The 16,339-nt window shown below is 33.7% G+C and overlaps 1 protein-coding gene and 1 long non-coding RNA gene across 3 annotated transcripts in view; both read right to left on the minus strand.

Annotated features, from left to right (window-relative positions):
- The window catches only part of LOC145724363 (uncharacterized), a 123,973-nt gene that overhangs the window by 72,948 nt on the left and 34,686 nt on the right, over positions 1-16,339 (minus strand). The gene's annotated exons all lie outside the window — the stretch shown is intronic.
- On the minus strand, positions 7,571-11,496 carry LOC145724430 (uncharacterized). Its single transcript, XR_014176994.1, has 2 exons — positions 11,375-11,496; positions 7,571-7,882 (listed from the first exon to the last, which is right to left on the minus strand). It is a non-coding gene; the product is annotated as an uncharacterized LOC145724430 (long non-coding RNA).

Raw genomic sequence — 16,339 nt, forward strand, 5'->3', positions numbered from 1 at the left:
TAGTAGATTTTTATAGGTTTTGAGATGTTTCATTCAATTATGCAGAGTAATTCAAATTCGACTCTCACTCATTAAATTGGGGCAAAGTTAAGCGCAATTTAAAGAAGAACTAAGGTGAACTAAGGGCGTATTTTTACAATGACACTTGATAGTTCAAAGGTTGTGCAAAGGTCTATCACATTTGACAGATAAGATTTTCTGTGATTGGTGGGAGTTTCAAAATCGAATTTGATCGAAAATCGAAACTGCTTAGGTATACAGTTTTCAAATTAGACATACGAAATCAACTGGAAAAATAGAAAGTAATAATTTATAAAAATGGATATGCCTACACTAAACATCGGTTATTGTAATAAAATGCAAATATATAGCCCATCAAAATAATTTGACGTGTGTGATGTGCCCACCAATATTAACAAACCTTGAAACCAACATTGAAAAAATGTAAAAATATACCATAAAAAGCATTAATTAATACAGTCATAAAAAATCATTTATACAAATTTTCACATATAAAATATGAATATTGTAATAACTTAAGAGTGTCAAAATGCAGAAACACATATCCGTTTCCTTCATGAATAAAATATAATTTAAAACTAGATATGTCAAACAACCGACCATATGTGTTTGTATCTTACAAGTTTACAAGGCATCTCAAATTTCCTCTATTTGAATACGGTTTTTTTTATTGGTGTAGTAGAATAGAAGTGTGGGCGAACATTTCACCTAACCAAACTGATTCTTCTCGCGCTTAGAATGTACAGTTTTCGACATGACGATATGTAGGCGCGACATGCACATTGATGTTTATCGTTTTATGTTTCTGTTTAACACTTTTGTCTCTGATATTTAGATGGTTAACTTGGATGGACTAAACGTGTGACTATTAAATTGTAGTAGTAAATTGCGTAACTAGTGGTGTAAGAAGCGTTTTACGCATGAAATGGAAAAAGTTTCCACATAAAAACTTGACTTTTCCCACTTTTTAAAATTAATTTGTTTGAAACCAATTTTTGACCATCCCTTATTTATTATCTTTGATATTTTCTGCACCCACTCTTAGAACCAACCTCAGATAACACGACAAACACAAAAAACAAAGAAATTAACGTTTTCTGATATACGAAACTTATAATTGTTTTAGGTACTGCAATTGTCAAACTGTACAGGGTGCTGCATTTTTGATGGTTTTACGGGGTACCTACAGAGAAAACGGTAATAGATAGAAAAAAAGTAGCATACGTGTTCTGATCTCTTTTTCTGAGCTGAGTTGACTGGCGAAAAGTGGGCGGCGCAAACTTCTTTTGTTTCAAAGATACGGGGGGTTTTCGAAAATTGGTAATTTTTGAACCTCTTCAGTATTTCAGTTGCTCTTAAAATTATCAAAAAAGGAAGAACGGTTCCCGATAGAAGTTTTCATGTAGAATCCAATGACGTAGTCAGTTGGTTTCTATTCCGTTTAGTTTCTGATATATGACAGTAAGTTACATTTTTTTAAATGGAACATCCTATATATTCTTACGTCATTTAATTCTGTTGATTTTTACCTTTTCAACGGTGTATTACAACATATAAGTTTGTAGAGGTTAATCCTGTTATTTTTAAAAAAGACCTTTGCTAAGCTAAAAAAAGGCCAATATCTAAAATACCAAACCAAATCGGAAATCAAATAAACTAACACATCAGAAAATTAAATATTTTAAATAAATATTATTAAAAATCTAAGTTACAAACAGTTCTACCGTCACTTTAATAAGAAAAGTGGTTATTTCTATTTTCTACTATTTTTAAGGTAGAAGTTGAAAAAACTGTTTATAAACGACATGTAACATGTTAATATGAACATAGCCAAATTTTGTTTCGACTGTGGGTATTTTTATTCATATTATTTAGCACTTTTTTGTTAAGGAAACGCTTTTTTTCTAATTACCAAGATCAACGTTTACAAACTTATATGTTTTAATACACCAGTGAAAAAGTAAAAATCAACAGAATTTAATGAACTAAAAATATATAAGGTGTTCCATTTAAAAAAATTTAACTTAGTGTCATATGTGAGAAACTAAACGTAATAGAAAAAAACTGACTACGCCATTGGATTCTACGTCAAAACTTCTACTGAAAACCGTTTTTCCTTTTTTGATAACTTTAATAGCAAATGAAATACAGAGGAGGTTCCAAAATGACCAATTTCCAAAAGCCCCCCGTATCTTTGAAACAAAAGAAGTTTGCGCAGCCCACTCTTCGCCAGTCATATCAGCTCAGAAAAAGAGATCAGAACACGTATGCTACTTTTTTTCTATCTATTACCGTTTTCTCTGTACCCCGTAAAACCATCAAAAATGCAGCACCCTGTAGGTGTTCCATTTAAAATAAGAAAGTTGGTACCTATTTTAGGTATAACTGAAAGTGTCTCAATTTAACACTATTTTAATATTAAAAGTCACGTGACCATTTGCATCTTAAAATGTATCGTATCACGTGACGTTAAGGATGACATTTTAACCTTAAAAATAGTTACGTGTTTCAGTGTATCAATTAGTGTCACTAGGTGATGACCTGTTATAATCAAGTTGTTGTGATCCGATGTTTCTAATTGAATTTTATTTGAAATTTCAGACAACTGTCGAGACAAAACGAAAAAATAAATGAAAACTTTATTAAAACGAAACTTTATTGAAAGAACATCATTAAGCGAAAATAAACAGAGTCTCGCGTAATAAAAGCGGGGAAAACTTAGCTTCGAGACGTGAAATATGTCTATAGCTTATCCGCCACACAACAACGGTATAATCGTTAAATCAGCTTTCCCAGGACGAGAAACTGGTGGAAAATAAACCGATCCAGTGCGCGAAATGGAAAAGCGGAAAATGGGATTTAATTCGTATAGGCGAATGCCGCAATGGCCGTCATGAATTTCAAACATCCCGAAAATACATAAAACAATATTTCTTTCACGGCGGGAATCTTCACAAATCCGGAAAATTTGCGATGGTCAGACGATTCCAGGAGAGTTTTCCCAACTTCCACAAAATAATTTCGGCTAGTCAGAGTGAATTTCCCAGTTACGTTATACAAGACAGTCTAGAAAAAGTGACGTTTATTTACAATGTCCTGTACTTAAAAAAATATTAAAATGAACTATTAAAAACATCTTAAATAACGGTCGAGGGTTGAAAAACGTAAAACTCCCTAATAATCGAACCGGAAGTTTAAATGGCGCGAACCTCGGCCATTTTGAAGTTCTTGGCTCGCATCGCAAAAGGTGAATGCATCTTTCATTTTTTTTTCTCATGAAGTCCAAACAGCCGGAAACCCATAAAACTAATGGCGGCGGCCATAAAGCAAACCGGGGAAATCGTATAATGAGCGACTTTCCAAAATTCAGTTTTCCGGAAAATTCATTCGATATAATATATCCGGTTGGGTATAAAGTAAAGTTTGCGGTGCCGACAAGTCGGAATTAACGGTTCGGTTCCGAAACTATTCGAAACTATGTCCAAACAACGAACGTGTGGCCGAAAATAAACTGCCCAAAAGCTCTAAAATTCATTAAATTTTCCACCGGAAAGCTGCAAAAGGCACTAATCAGTAGCAAATGCTGGAAAACTAACCGGATGTTTCAATAGAGATGGTCAGACAATTAACAATGAGATATTAAGTTCTTAAAAAAAAATTCTAATCACTATGGGGGATAATAATGACTTCTTCTTCTTCTTCAGGTGCCGTCTCCGTTTCGAAGGTTGGCAATCATCAGGGCGATTCTTATTTTTGAGACAGCAGCTCTAAATAGTTCGTTGTTATTGCAACCAAACCATTCTCTAAGGTTCTTCAGCCATGAATTACGTTTTTTCCCCACAGATCTCTTTCCTTCGATTTTTCCTTGCATAATAAGTTGCAATATTCGATACTTTTCCCCCCTCATGACATGTCCCATATATTGCAATTTTCTGGCCTTAATTGTCGTAATAACTTCTCTCTCCTTATTCATACGTCTCATCACTTCCACGTTGGTTATTCTGTCTACCCATGAAATCCTCAGTATTATTCGGTATACCCACATCTCAAACGCTTCCAGTCTCCTCATTTCGGTTACCTTCAGCGTCCAGGCTTCCATCCCATAATACAGTACGGACAGCACATAGCATCTCATTAGTCGTATTTTCAGTTCCAGGTTTAGATCCCGACAGCAGAATAGCCTTTTCATTTTTATAAATGTGCTTCTGGCCTGTTCGATTCTGATTCGTATTTCTTGTGAGCTGTCGTTGTTTTCATTAATGGTCGTGCCTAGGTATTTGTATTCTCTTACTCTCTCAATAGGTTGATTGTTTACGTATGTCCTGAGTTGTTTTTGTCATCAACATATATTTTGTTTTGTTTATGTTCAGTGATAGTCCATATTCTTCGCTTACCGTGACCATTCTATTAATTAGCGTCTGCAGATATGTTCCAGCCAGAATAACTGTATCGTCAGCATAGCTTAGATTATTTATTGTCATGCAGTTGATCTTAATGCCTATGTTCTGATCATCAAGTGCCCTATTTATTATGTCCTCCGAGTACAGATTAAAGAGGATTGGTGATACTATACACCCTTGACGAACACCTCTCTGTATTTCTATTTCTTCTGATGTCATGTCTTCTATTCGTACTACTGCTTTTTGACCATAGTATAAGTTTGATAATGATATGATGAATAATGACTTATTTAATGCAAAAAATACAAAGAAATTGTTGGTCTTTTTTAATTTGATTTATTGGGTAATTCAGCAAAAAAAGTGAAGTAGAAAAGAATAAGGATGATAACCATTTGTATGAAAGGAGGTTTCAAAACCAACTGACACATACACATACATTTTAGATTTACACACTATTGGCAATTTGGAAGCTACAATACTGAACTTTTGGAGCTCGTTTCATAAACTGGGACTATATGAAGGTATAGAAAACTTGTGGAAACTCAGTAATGGTCAAACAGAGACTTTTAAATTAACGGTCGTACTCAACTCAAATCTTTGTACAAAACCAAGAAAAAACTACTCGCAAATGCAATTCAAACAAATACTGTTTTGCCATTATCAGCATCCATTGTTCGATATTGGAATAGAAGATAGAGGAAATATTGTTAGGGTTGTTAGGTCAGGTGATAAATACTTGTAAAAAACTCAGAGTAATCACGTGATGCTGCTTAATACTTTAAAATTAACGAATCTATACGGTTTGGTGTTGAAATATAAATGTTTCAAGATTGAGTGTGTAAAATTCCACATTGACTATTCGTAAACCAAATTCCATCTATGTTACCTCGGGCTTCGTGCACGTAACACCATCAGATCCCACCGTTGAAAAAGAAATAGGGATGAATCAATACACAATGGATCTCGACGTTCCCGCTCTTTTCGTCAACTTTCTCATCCCTGGGGAAATTGAATCCGACGCCGCCTCAAGTGGCACTGTGCGTCCATCATTTTGTTATTCCATCTGTTTGTCAATACCGTCGAAATGTTGTTGGTCCCTGTACTTGACTGGATTTTGCCTCGATTCCGCGTATAGCGTAAGTTACTTTCAGTTTGTTTGGTTGCTGCTTAAGTTGGGTTGAAGTTTTCCTCTTTCAGTTTTTTTTTTTTTGAACTGAACCGAAAGTTGTACTAATTAGAACAAATAAAGAACCAATCGGCAAACACGCCCGACTCGAACAAAATACAGTTAGCTTCCCCGACTTCATAGTTATCCGGTAAAGGTTGGGGAACAATAACTCCATTACCGTTAAGTTTCGAGCTCGAGAAAAGACGAATGTGTGGTAACGTCGGAAATTTCATTACCTAGTTGTTCTATGTAGGTTCCAGGTTCTTCTAAACAACGGTTAATATTGAATATGACAATTTGATTTAGTTTCAACCAAACTGTCTAAATTATAAAATGAAGACACTATGCATTTTGTCAAAAAGATTTTTCATATTTTTTCACTTCAAGAAGTTCATCAATTTGAGACAGAAATGGGGATAAAATAAAAGTGTCCAATTTCTTTGGGTTACTTAAAATCATGCTTTTTCCAGAAAAATGATTTTTTCTTCGAGCTTGCGCAAATGATAACATTTTCGCACTATTTTTGTTCTCAAAATACAGACTTTTCCGCACTTGGAGGAAAGTTAAATTATTTTAATTTATGTATCATATTCAAAATTATTATTCCATATAATAATTGTTCATTTATTCTTAATATTAGTAACAAGTAGATTAGAGGTAATTCATCACATCAATAACCCCTTTATGGTAATCAAGTTTGTAGGTTTTAATCAATCGACTGATGCCTAAACGACCGTAACTTAACTCAGCGTGCGGGAAAGTATCACTTTCCGCACTTGTTAGGAATATAACCATTTTATGAACCACATATTGTACTTTTAGTAGGTACAAATAACTGGTACCAGTAAAGAGTACTCACCAGCACCAATTTCAAAAACTGCTACTAACCTAACCACGTTTTTTAATGAAAAGTGCAACCTGGAGATTGACCAGAAAATTGTAGTACAAGTAAATCAGTTCAAATACTTAGGAGCTGAGATAACAAGTTATGGAAATCTACAGAATAAAGTCAGAGAACAAACTATAAAGGCGTCTCGAATATCAGGATGCCAAGAACTTAGACTACGGAGCGAGATACAAGACATAGGAAGGTGGGTAAGACAGAGAAGAAAATAGTGGAATAAACACGTAAACAGAATAGAAGACAACAGACTTGTAAAAATCGCAAAAACAAACAATCCTGTCGGAAAACGACCCCAAGGCAAATCTCTAAAACGCTGGAAAAAGTGCTGGATACTAACGTCCGAAGAGGCATAATAGGAACGCATTTTTTACAAATGCACAAAATGTACGGAAATAAGTATATTTATATAACTTATGTTTCTCACGATTTCATTTAATTCTTACTAAACTCATACTATCAAAGTACAATTCTACCTGTATTCAAAAATTTAGAGGCTACAATAGTTAAAATTAATTAAGTAAGTCTAAGAATAGGAAGTTATTTACTATCCTAGCTTGTCTGTTTCTGGTACAAGCACTGGAGCACTGCACATTGGATTAGTCCTTTCATGTTAATTCATTTACTATACCTATGTCAACGTGTCTTAAGCTTCTAAAAATGTAGAGACAAACTTTGTGGAGATTTCGTAATTTCGTAATCGAAGAATTAACCGTTTTCGCGTCAGCCCACTTATTTTCATTTAATCCTTACGTATTTTTCCAAGTCTCGTTTTCGAGATGAGGCAGCGTCGTGTGATTTAAGCTTCGAAATGAATCAACAAAGTGCGCGAATTAATTTCCAGTGTAGCTACACAATGCCGTCGCACTGAAACACAGCGATTTTAATTTTAAATCTTTCATTTTTCGTGTTGTGCAACTTGAGAAATTTCAGTTTATGTCTGGGGAAGTTTATTGAAACTTGTTCCACTCATAACTGATTTTGGTAGAATTTAGTGGTCAAGTAATGCTCAACAAGACAGTCAAGTAAGTCAACAGAAACTATGACCGTTTGTATGTGCATTGAAATCATACAACAATCTGCTCGTTACATAATAAATTTCTTTTAATTAAATGACTATTATTTTATATACTGCTAAATTAACACTTGTAAATGCAAAGCAGTATTTTACGTTTAGAACGATTAAACAGTTTAACGGGGTCCAAATTGTCTTCGACCATAAAAAGTTCTGTCTCGGAATCGTCTTAGTCGGGCATTATTGAGGCTCTCTTTGAGTGGAAGGCTCTGTTCTCGAATCAGATTAGGTCGGGAATTAGGTTTGCTTCGCTAAATTTGTTTATTGTGTGCCATTCTGGAAACGGTTTCTCGCTTCTAAACTAGAAGGAAAAAAACCTCCTTAAGACCAGACAGTGAAACATTGAGACACAATTACAGCCACCAAGTCGTCAGAATTATTCGGGTTTTTGGTTTTGTATTTAATTAATTTTGAGTAGAAATTATACACAAAAAGTAATAAAAACCAAGAAAAATGTTTACAGCATTTTTCAAACTCCAAGAACAACTCAAGTGTGTTTAAAAAAACAGATAATTATAAAATTTCCATCCACATTGATTCTTGAGTTCTATCTTAGTACTCATATAGCTTAGCCAAAACCAAAATTTAGGAATGTTTTTTAGATAAATAAGTGGTAAGTACGTTTTTTTTTTTAAATCTACCGCCTGGCTTTCAGTAAAGCATTATTTTTTGTTCAAATTTCTTAACTTATATAACTAGATTTAATACCAAAACGTCATGCAACAATCAGCTTTAAATTACACTGCAAGCCATTTTAGACCAAGTTAAGGGCGGTTCAGACTGTGACAATAAAGATGAGAAAAAAACACAGTCTGAACAACCTAATTACAGATGGCACCGAGATCGTTATTGTGTTTCACATTTTTAGCACAGAACTTTATTTGTAAGTTTGGAGTGTAAGCCAAGAAGATTATAAACGGTCGTGCATAAGTTAGTATTGTAGCCACTGGAATATTAAGAAACTTTAAAAAACCTCCGTTCTTCTATTCAACTAATAAATTCTTACAGTGGAAATATTTATAAGTGAAACTCGAACTTCCACTTCAAAATCCCGCTTTTATCGAGTTGAGAACGAATTTATCGTTGCTTACCTCAGCCACTTTCGGGTTTAAAATTGTTCAAAGATTACATTTGAAGAACTTTTGCTGTAGAAAAAATGCACTACTTTCTTCGAGTATCCCTTCAAATGAGATTTTCCGCTCTCGAGCTTTGATAGTTTACGAAAAAAGAAAACGTTATTAAAAAACAAAAACTAGAACTGCCACCAATTCTTTTTTAAAGCCCAATCCGATTTTCCATCCCATCACGTTCGGGCAAACTATACAACAAGTTTTAAAACTTGATTTCCACATTCATTTACTGTAACAGCTTCTCGCCGAGGAAAGTTGGAACGTTTTCGTCGAAAATATTAAAAACCAATATTAAACAAAGACATCGGGGGAACGAGAAACTTTTCCAACGGCCACAAAGTTTAAAAGTTTTGATTCGAACGTTTTTTTTTCCATCACGGTTTTAGTGGTAATCAGTGTCGACTCGTGTATATTTTTGGCAATTATTGAAACCAACAAATGTCTCTATTTGTTTTATAGTTTAGAGTAATAGATGCGATTAGAGAGGTTTTTTAGGTACTTTTTGAAATTCAATATCTCGGGAACATGAGGAGCTAGAGAGGCCATTTTTAACTCATTTTGTAGTATACTCATTTTTTATGCTTTTTCAAATGGCGTAGGAACGAATTTCCTGCGAATCTAAATAAAGGAGCTACGATTTTTCAAAAAGTCAAAAAAATTCAATTTTTGTCAAAAGTGCAATTTTGGCAAATTTTTATTTTGCTCCATAAGGGTTCTAATGCACAGCAAAGGATATATTTATACCAAAGGACCTCAAATTAAGGGAAATAACCACTTTGAACCTTTAAAAAATTCGAAAAATGCCATTTTTTGTCAAAATTTTCAATTTTTTTTTTTTGCTCCATAAGGGTTCCAATGCACAGCAAAGAGCATATTTATACAAAAAAAACTTAAATTAAGTGAAATAAGCACAAAAAAAGCACTTTAAAATTTTTCACTTTTCAAAAAAATTGAATAAATGGGGGGGTACTAGAGAGGTTTTTTAGGTACTTTTTGAAATTTAATATCTCGGGAACATGAGGAGCTAGAGAGGCCATTTTTAACTCATTTTGTAGTATTTTTTATGCTTTTTCGAATGGCGTAGGAACGAATTTCCTGCGAATCTAAATAAAAGAGCTACGATTTTTCAAAAAGTCATAAAATGCAATATTTGTCAAAAGTGCAATTTTGGCAAATTTTTATTTTGCTCTATAAGGGTTCCAATGCACAGCAAAGGGCATATTTATACAAAAAAACTTAAATTAAGTGAATCAACTTACTACTAGACTTTTAATTCTTTCAGTAAAATAGACACTGAATATTATCAAGATACAGAGCACAATAAAATTAAATTGAGCTCCAAAGCTACTGAAAAAGCGAAAACTATATCGACAATAGTTCGCGAAGTGCGAATTGTTTCAATTTTTCCATTAAAGCGGTAATAGAAAGAGTGGTCCAGATATATATAGATATAGAGTGAAAGGTATTAGAGGTATTAGTTTTTGAGAGGGAAGAACTACTCATGTGGAAAAACCGTTTATTGGGGAAATAGCACGAAAGCAACATTCCGAACGAGATTGGGGCAGGGAGAAAAGCGGCCCTAATACGATTGTTACATCGGAATTTGTCCAATTACAGACAAAAACGCGATAGCGACTATTTTCGTCGGTTTTTTTTTTCGTGTTGCCAATGGAAAACCGATTTTCAGTCGGTATCCCAATTTCTATTAAATTAACCGGGCTTTTTTTTAGTCCGTAATCACAAACTATCAAAAAATATTAATGGAAATGTTGTTGTTCACGCTTTCACACATTCTGATAAATTATTATTACCACATACTAGATAACATAACATTGTTTTCATTTTTTTATAGTTTTGAATATTCATTTTCAAAATCTACCGCCGATAATTTTTTGTACACCAAATAGCTATTTATGTAACCAGTTACGAAAAGATCGATTTTGCATACATAATTTTTTCTAATTTTGACCAAAAAGCGGTAAAAAACCATTTTTTAAAGTGATTTAACACAAATATTCACTTTCATAGCACATTGTATAAAGAGTGACAACGACATGTTATGATGGATGTCGCCCATATGTTTCTGCGGAAATGCATAAAAACAGGGAGTGATGAAATGAACTTTTCATAACTAGTTACATAAAGTGATACTTTATGTAACTAGTTACATAAAGTAAAACGTTTTGTCACTCTAATCAGTTTTGAAAAGTGTCACTTTATATGCCATAATTAGACAAATGCCTTTTTTCTATTATTGCTCAAAATGTCTCATGTTAATGCCTTAAAAATGCCTAAAATGCCTCAAACTGCCTTGAAATACATCAAAATGGTTTTAAATTATTTAAACTGCCTTAGGATACCTTCAAATGTTGACACATTTGTGGCATTCTTAAATTTAGTTCTAAGTCCTCTGGTATTGAGATAATGAAAAATCTTAATAAAATTAAGTTTTTCATGGTCACGTGACAGTTTTTAGGTTGGATTAAGTAGCATGTCTGCTTTTACAATTTGTACTTGACTTTTGCCTACTGTCAAAATGTCGATAAGGATTAATGTTAATGTGAAAAAGTCCACAGTTTGAACTTTCCCTAACTTAAACTTGGCTTTAAGTAGAATGGTGCAATAATCCTTTACTTTAAAAAAGATTAAAGAGGAAAAACTTACCACTTTAGTTTTGACTGTAGATCGAGGACTTACCGAAATTTCGAGTTTAATTAGTCTCTATTGCAAGTTTAATGATAGTTTGCACTTTTCCCGCACTGTTTAACACATTTTCCACACAATTTTAGTGCAAAAACGGTGTAAATAACCCGAAAAACGACAAAAATCTAGACACGACGACAGACCTAAACATCTCAAATGTCAAAACAAATTCAAGGCCTACTAGTCGCCTTGCAACCTATTTTATTACCGGCTCCGTCTTTGTCTAACACGGTTAGAGTGACAGAGAGGCTCATAGCGCATGTACTTACCATAGAACTGTCAGGACGAATGTACATAGACAGGCTCTGGCAAAACACATGAAAGAAGCTGAAATAAATCTTATCTTTACCTAATGACTTCCTCAGGTTACGTGACTATTTTTCCAAATTTTCCAAAATCTTATAATTGATTTTTTTTTAAATCCCGTGACTTGATTTTCTAAGCTCAGGTGACTGTTTTTCCAAATTCTGACAAACAAAAAATGTTTTTTTGTACGGTTGTCTGAAATTACGGGTTAAATTTTGACGTTTGCACGAATCTTCCAACTGTCATAGTAACCAAGTTAGCACGTGTCAAATAAAGACACTTATCATTTAAAAGAAACAGTCGAAAAATGGGTAATTTAAATTTAGACAGTAGTAAAATTGTAAGAACTAGGTCACGTGACTTGATGATGATTTTTGAGCTTGCAACATTGTAAAGGCCAGTTGACATTGTCAAAAACGGTCACGTGAACTTCAAAACGAAGTTTAAACTTTAAAAACTTAAATTGAAAAATACGTGACGTTGAAAATGCAATTCTGCATGTTCTTGCAACAATGTAAAACTGGTAGTTGACATCTGTCAAAATTAGTCACGTGACTTTAAAATGTATGACACTAATTGTTCTGGACAGTGCAGAAGCCATTGAAACACAAACGATTATTATTGAAGATTTAATTTTGGTCATTTTGTCAAGGTACGATTGATACTGATTTCTTGAAGATCACCGAAAGTGATCTGATTTTTTGGACAAATTTATGGAAAAATTTGATTTTACTCCAGGAAAGAGACGTGGTCGTATTAGTTGAATTACGTCATCGTGGATGCCGTCCTATTTCATATCCCATCACTTTCCTTTTTTTAACGTAACCTAGCAACTAACCTAAACCAATCCTACCTATTATATGTAATAAAGATCTCCAGTCTAGTTCTGCTTGAAGTGTAATAAAATCACAAATAAAGTGGATTTAACATTTTTTCTCTTAGTGACATATGAATGCGTTTCATTTGAAAACTTCAGCAATATCCGGAATCATAAAAATACAAATTTAAGGACAACTAGAAACGAGATTGCATCGAACTTTGTCGGATTATTGCCAATATATCATACTTTATACGTCCATCGTTTCACATTAATGCCAAAGCGCCTCGGCCATTTTGTATGGTAAAGTTAACTTACACCATATATTAGACTGGTAATACACATGGTTTAGTAGAAAATTGGAGATGTGTACAAACTAAATGAGGGTTTGTATTATGTAACGCGAAAAATAGGTTTAATTCTCGAGTAGCCGCGATTTCCATGCATTTTGCCGATTGAAATTTAAATATTTATTCTTTGCTCTTGGATTACGCAACTTTTTTGATACGTAAATGTTCTTTTCCTGCAGAACAGCAAAAAATTGGGGATAATTAGAGCAGCCTTTCCCGAAAAAAAAAACTGAACTGGCCAATCATTTAGAGCGTAGGTAATTATTTAAGTTCGTCCCTCAGAGGCTTAAAGAGTGCAGTCTCAATCCAGCTGGAACGTCATTTATCACAAAGCGGAAAATGCCGAACAAAACCAACGAACGTCGACCGCATTTTGCCAATTAGCGACGTCTGTCTTTTCTTTTGAACCCTATGTCTTAGTTAAACAGGGGCGTACTAGCACAAACCGTCCTTGTTCACCCACTTTAAAATAACTGAGTGAAAGTTCAAACTTAGTTACAAACCAAAGCATATTTAAATTAAACGGCTGAATAGCGGACCAATTAAAAGTGATTGATGTGCATAAGTACGGACCTGGTAATTTCAATAAACTGGTTCATTGCGCTTGGTATTATGCGTGCACTGGTCGGTTTTTAATTACTTATTATACCTCTGACGTTGAGAAGCCAGGTGCAATGAAAGGAAATACAATTTTAAACTTGCACATATTGTCTTTGCGGTGGGTACATACCGGGTGTTCATAAAATAAAAATTGCAAACCCACGCTCCTTTTACAGTTGCATCACTGAATTAAGTTTGAATTAAGTTAGATAATGTTATACAAAATGTCCGGTGAAAAAACTGAAAGCGCAATCAGCTCCCTCTAACAGCTCTACATTTTGAAATTTCCCACTTCTGACAACTCCCAAAAATGAAAGTTTTACTACACTAATTTCTAAAGTTAATAAATGTGAACAATTTGTACAGAGTGTCCAATAAAAGTGGATCTCGGCTTTTTTGACTAAAAAAAAGGCATTATCTCACTCCAAAGTGTGTTTCTCTCAGTTGAAACTTTGACACCGCTTTTCTCCCTGATTGTTTCAAGTTTTGTAGTGTTTTTCCATGTTATTAGATAGGAAATTTAATAAGGATTTCAAAAATGTGCTTAAAACTGTAATTTTCGCACTAAAAGTGGGTTTTACAGGCGTCCCTGAGTGTCCAAACTATGTTTCTGGCAGTTCAAACTTTGACACCGCTTTTCTTCCTGACAGTTTCAAATTTTGTAGTGTTTTTTCCATGTTATTAGATAGGAAATTTAATAAACGATTTCAAAAATGTGTTTAAAACTGTAATTTTTGCACTAAAAGAGGGTTTTTACAGGCGTCCCTGGGTGTACAAACTAGGTTTCTGGCAGTTCAAACTTTTGACACCGCTTTTCTCCCTGACTGTTTCAAATTTTGTAGTGTTTTCCATGTTATTAGATAGGAAATTAATAAGATTTCCAAAATGTGCTTAAAAATGTAATTTTTGCACTAAAAGTGGGTTTTACAGGCGTCCCTGAGTGTCCAAACTATGTTTCTGGCAGTTCAAACTTTGACACCGCTTCTTCCAAATCTGTACCAAATTTTGTAGTGTTTTTTTAGGTTATGCGAAGGAAATTTAATGAGGATTCTTAAAAGGTGCTTAAAAACTGTTAATTTTCTCAACTCCAAGTGGAATTGATAAGAATGTTGTCCCTGACGGTCAAACTGTGCTCAAAACTTACAAAAATCAGGGTTTAGAAAAGTTTTCTTGCGAGTATTCGATACAACACGTGTTTTCTGACATTTATGACAGTGGTCATGGGGACTGCCTAGCTAATTATTCTCCAAAAAACCACGTGATATCTATGACTAATGTCAAACACAGTCTAGAATGCAAAAATTGTAACAGATTAAGTCCGATTGTACAATCACAGTTCAAAGACTAGTTTGAACTGCGACTGGTACTTAACCTTTTCCATATGAATTGCATTGCTGTCAAAGTGACGTTTTCTGATTTGAACCAGGTTCTAAGGTTGAACACTGGGCCTCAAAACAGTTTTCGAAACAAAACGTGTTTCTGAGATTTAGACAGTTATTTTGATAATTCTCTATAGATTACTGGTAAATTACAAATTGTGTAAATAATAATATCTTCAGAATGGCGTAATTTTTTTCATCTCAAAACATATTATTTGTCATAATTTAAAACATGAGATATAAAGATAAGTGAAAAAAATCTGAAAATTCAATTTATTTAGAAAAGACTACTTTTCATAAAAAGTTAATTATTCATTTGGTACAAGAAGTTACTTTGGTCAGAAAAGTTTTACTTATTATTGATAAACTAAAATCTCTAAAACAATAAAAAATAATAAATCAAAACAGCCTTTGACTGATGACTTTAATGAAATTAATGACAGCTAGCTATGACAGGAAAATGATATCTTTCACGCAAATTTCAATTAGATCCATAAATTTACTGGTAAAATTAGAAAATTTTCCTGTCAGTGAATTTTACTGTTCTAGTTTTTTTTTCTTTACCTTACCGGTAAATAACTATTACTACAAATAAGCTAGTTAGTAACTTTCATTGCCATTGTATTTGAACGCCCTTTTCACTTATAAGTAATGCTACTTACAATATAATGGTAGGCAACTTGCAGGAAATTAAATTTACCTGAAAAAAAAAAAAAATTTAACTCTCAGTATTTTGCCATAAAGGAATTTTAAGTTGACTCTCAATAAGTTTAAATTTTCCTTTACTAGCACTTTAAACTATGTGTTTCATACTTGGTCTATACTAACATTTAAAAATTTTATTAGAAAATACAATTTGAGTAAATTATCATTGCTTGAAAGAATCTAAAATGATTGAAAAATATTTCAAGAATATTACTGGACACCCTGTGTAGTCAAAAACGACATGTCACGTTTCGATGTAGGGTTTACAAAACAATCAAGCTCCAATTGCTTTATACAATATAATATAATATTGTGTGCGAAGGTTGAACCTTTCAGGGCAACATCATTAATCAAACGTTTTATCATGGGCTCAATGTGCACTAGGTCAAACCTGCAATCCGGCCCATTTCGGAGCTAATGATGTTTGAAACTTTTCGACTCAAAAAAAAAAGGAGGGGACTGAGGGGAGGACGTTTTAATCGTCGCTTTGTGGATTTTTACTTATTTGCGGTCCCCGGTTTATGTAAACTCGTTTAAAAAGAACCGCGTTATCCAATTGGGATCCGACCATGGACGCGAAGCTCTTTTCCCTCGGCCCAAAACTAAATAACTTTCGGAATCCCTCAAGATTAGTTGCGCCTCTAGTTGGAAATTTACTGCGTTAACTTTGTATAGTTTCTAATTGCTTCTAGAATTTGTTGGAAGATGATGTAAAATGGAAATTGTGTGAGTTGCCACAGGGCCTTACCCCTCTGTCGTTCTCTCTCGCACTTTCGGTTATTAA

The sequence above is a fragment of the Ips typographus genome, linkage group LG2, assembly GCF_016097725.1.
Source record: "Ips typographus isolate SLU linkage group LG2, UJ_Ityp_2.0, whole genome shotgun sequence".
NCBI classification, from domain to species: Eukaryota; Metazoa; Arthropoda; class Insecta; order Coleoptera; family Curculionidae; genus Ips; species Ips typographus.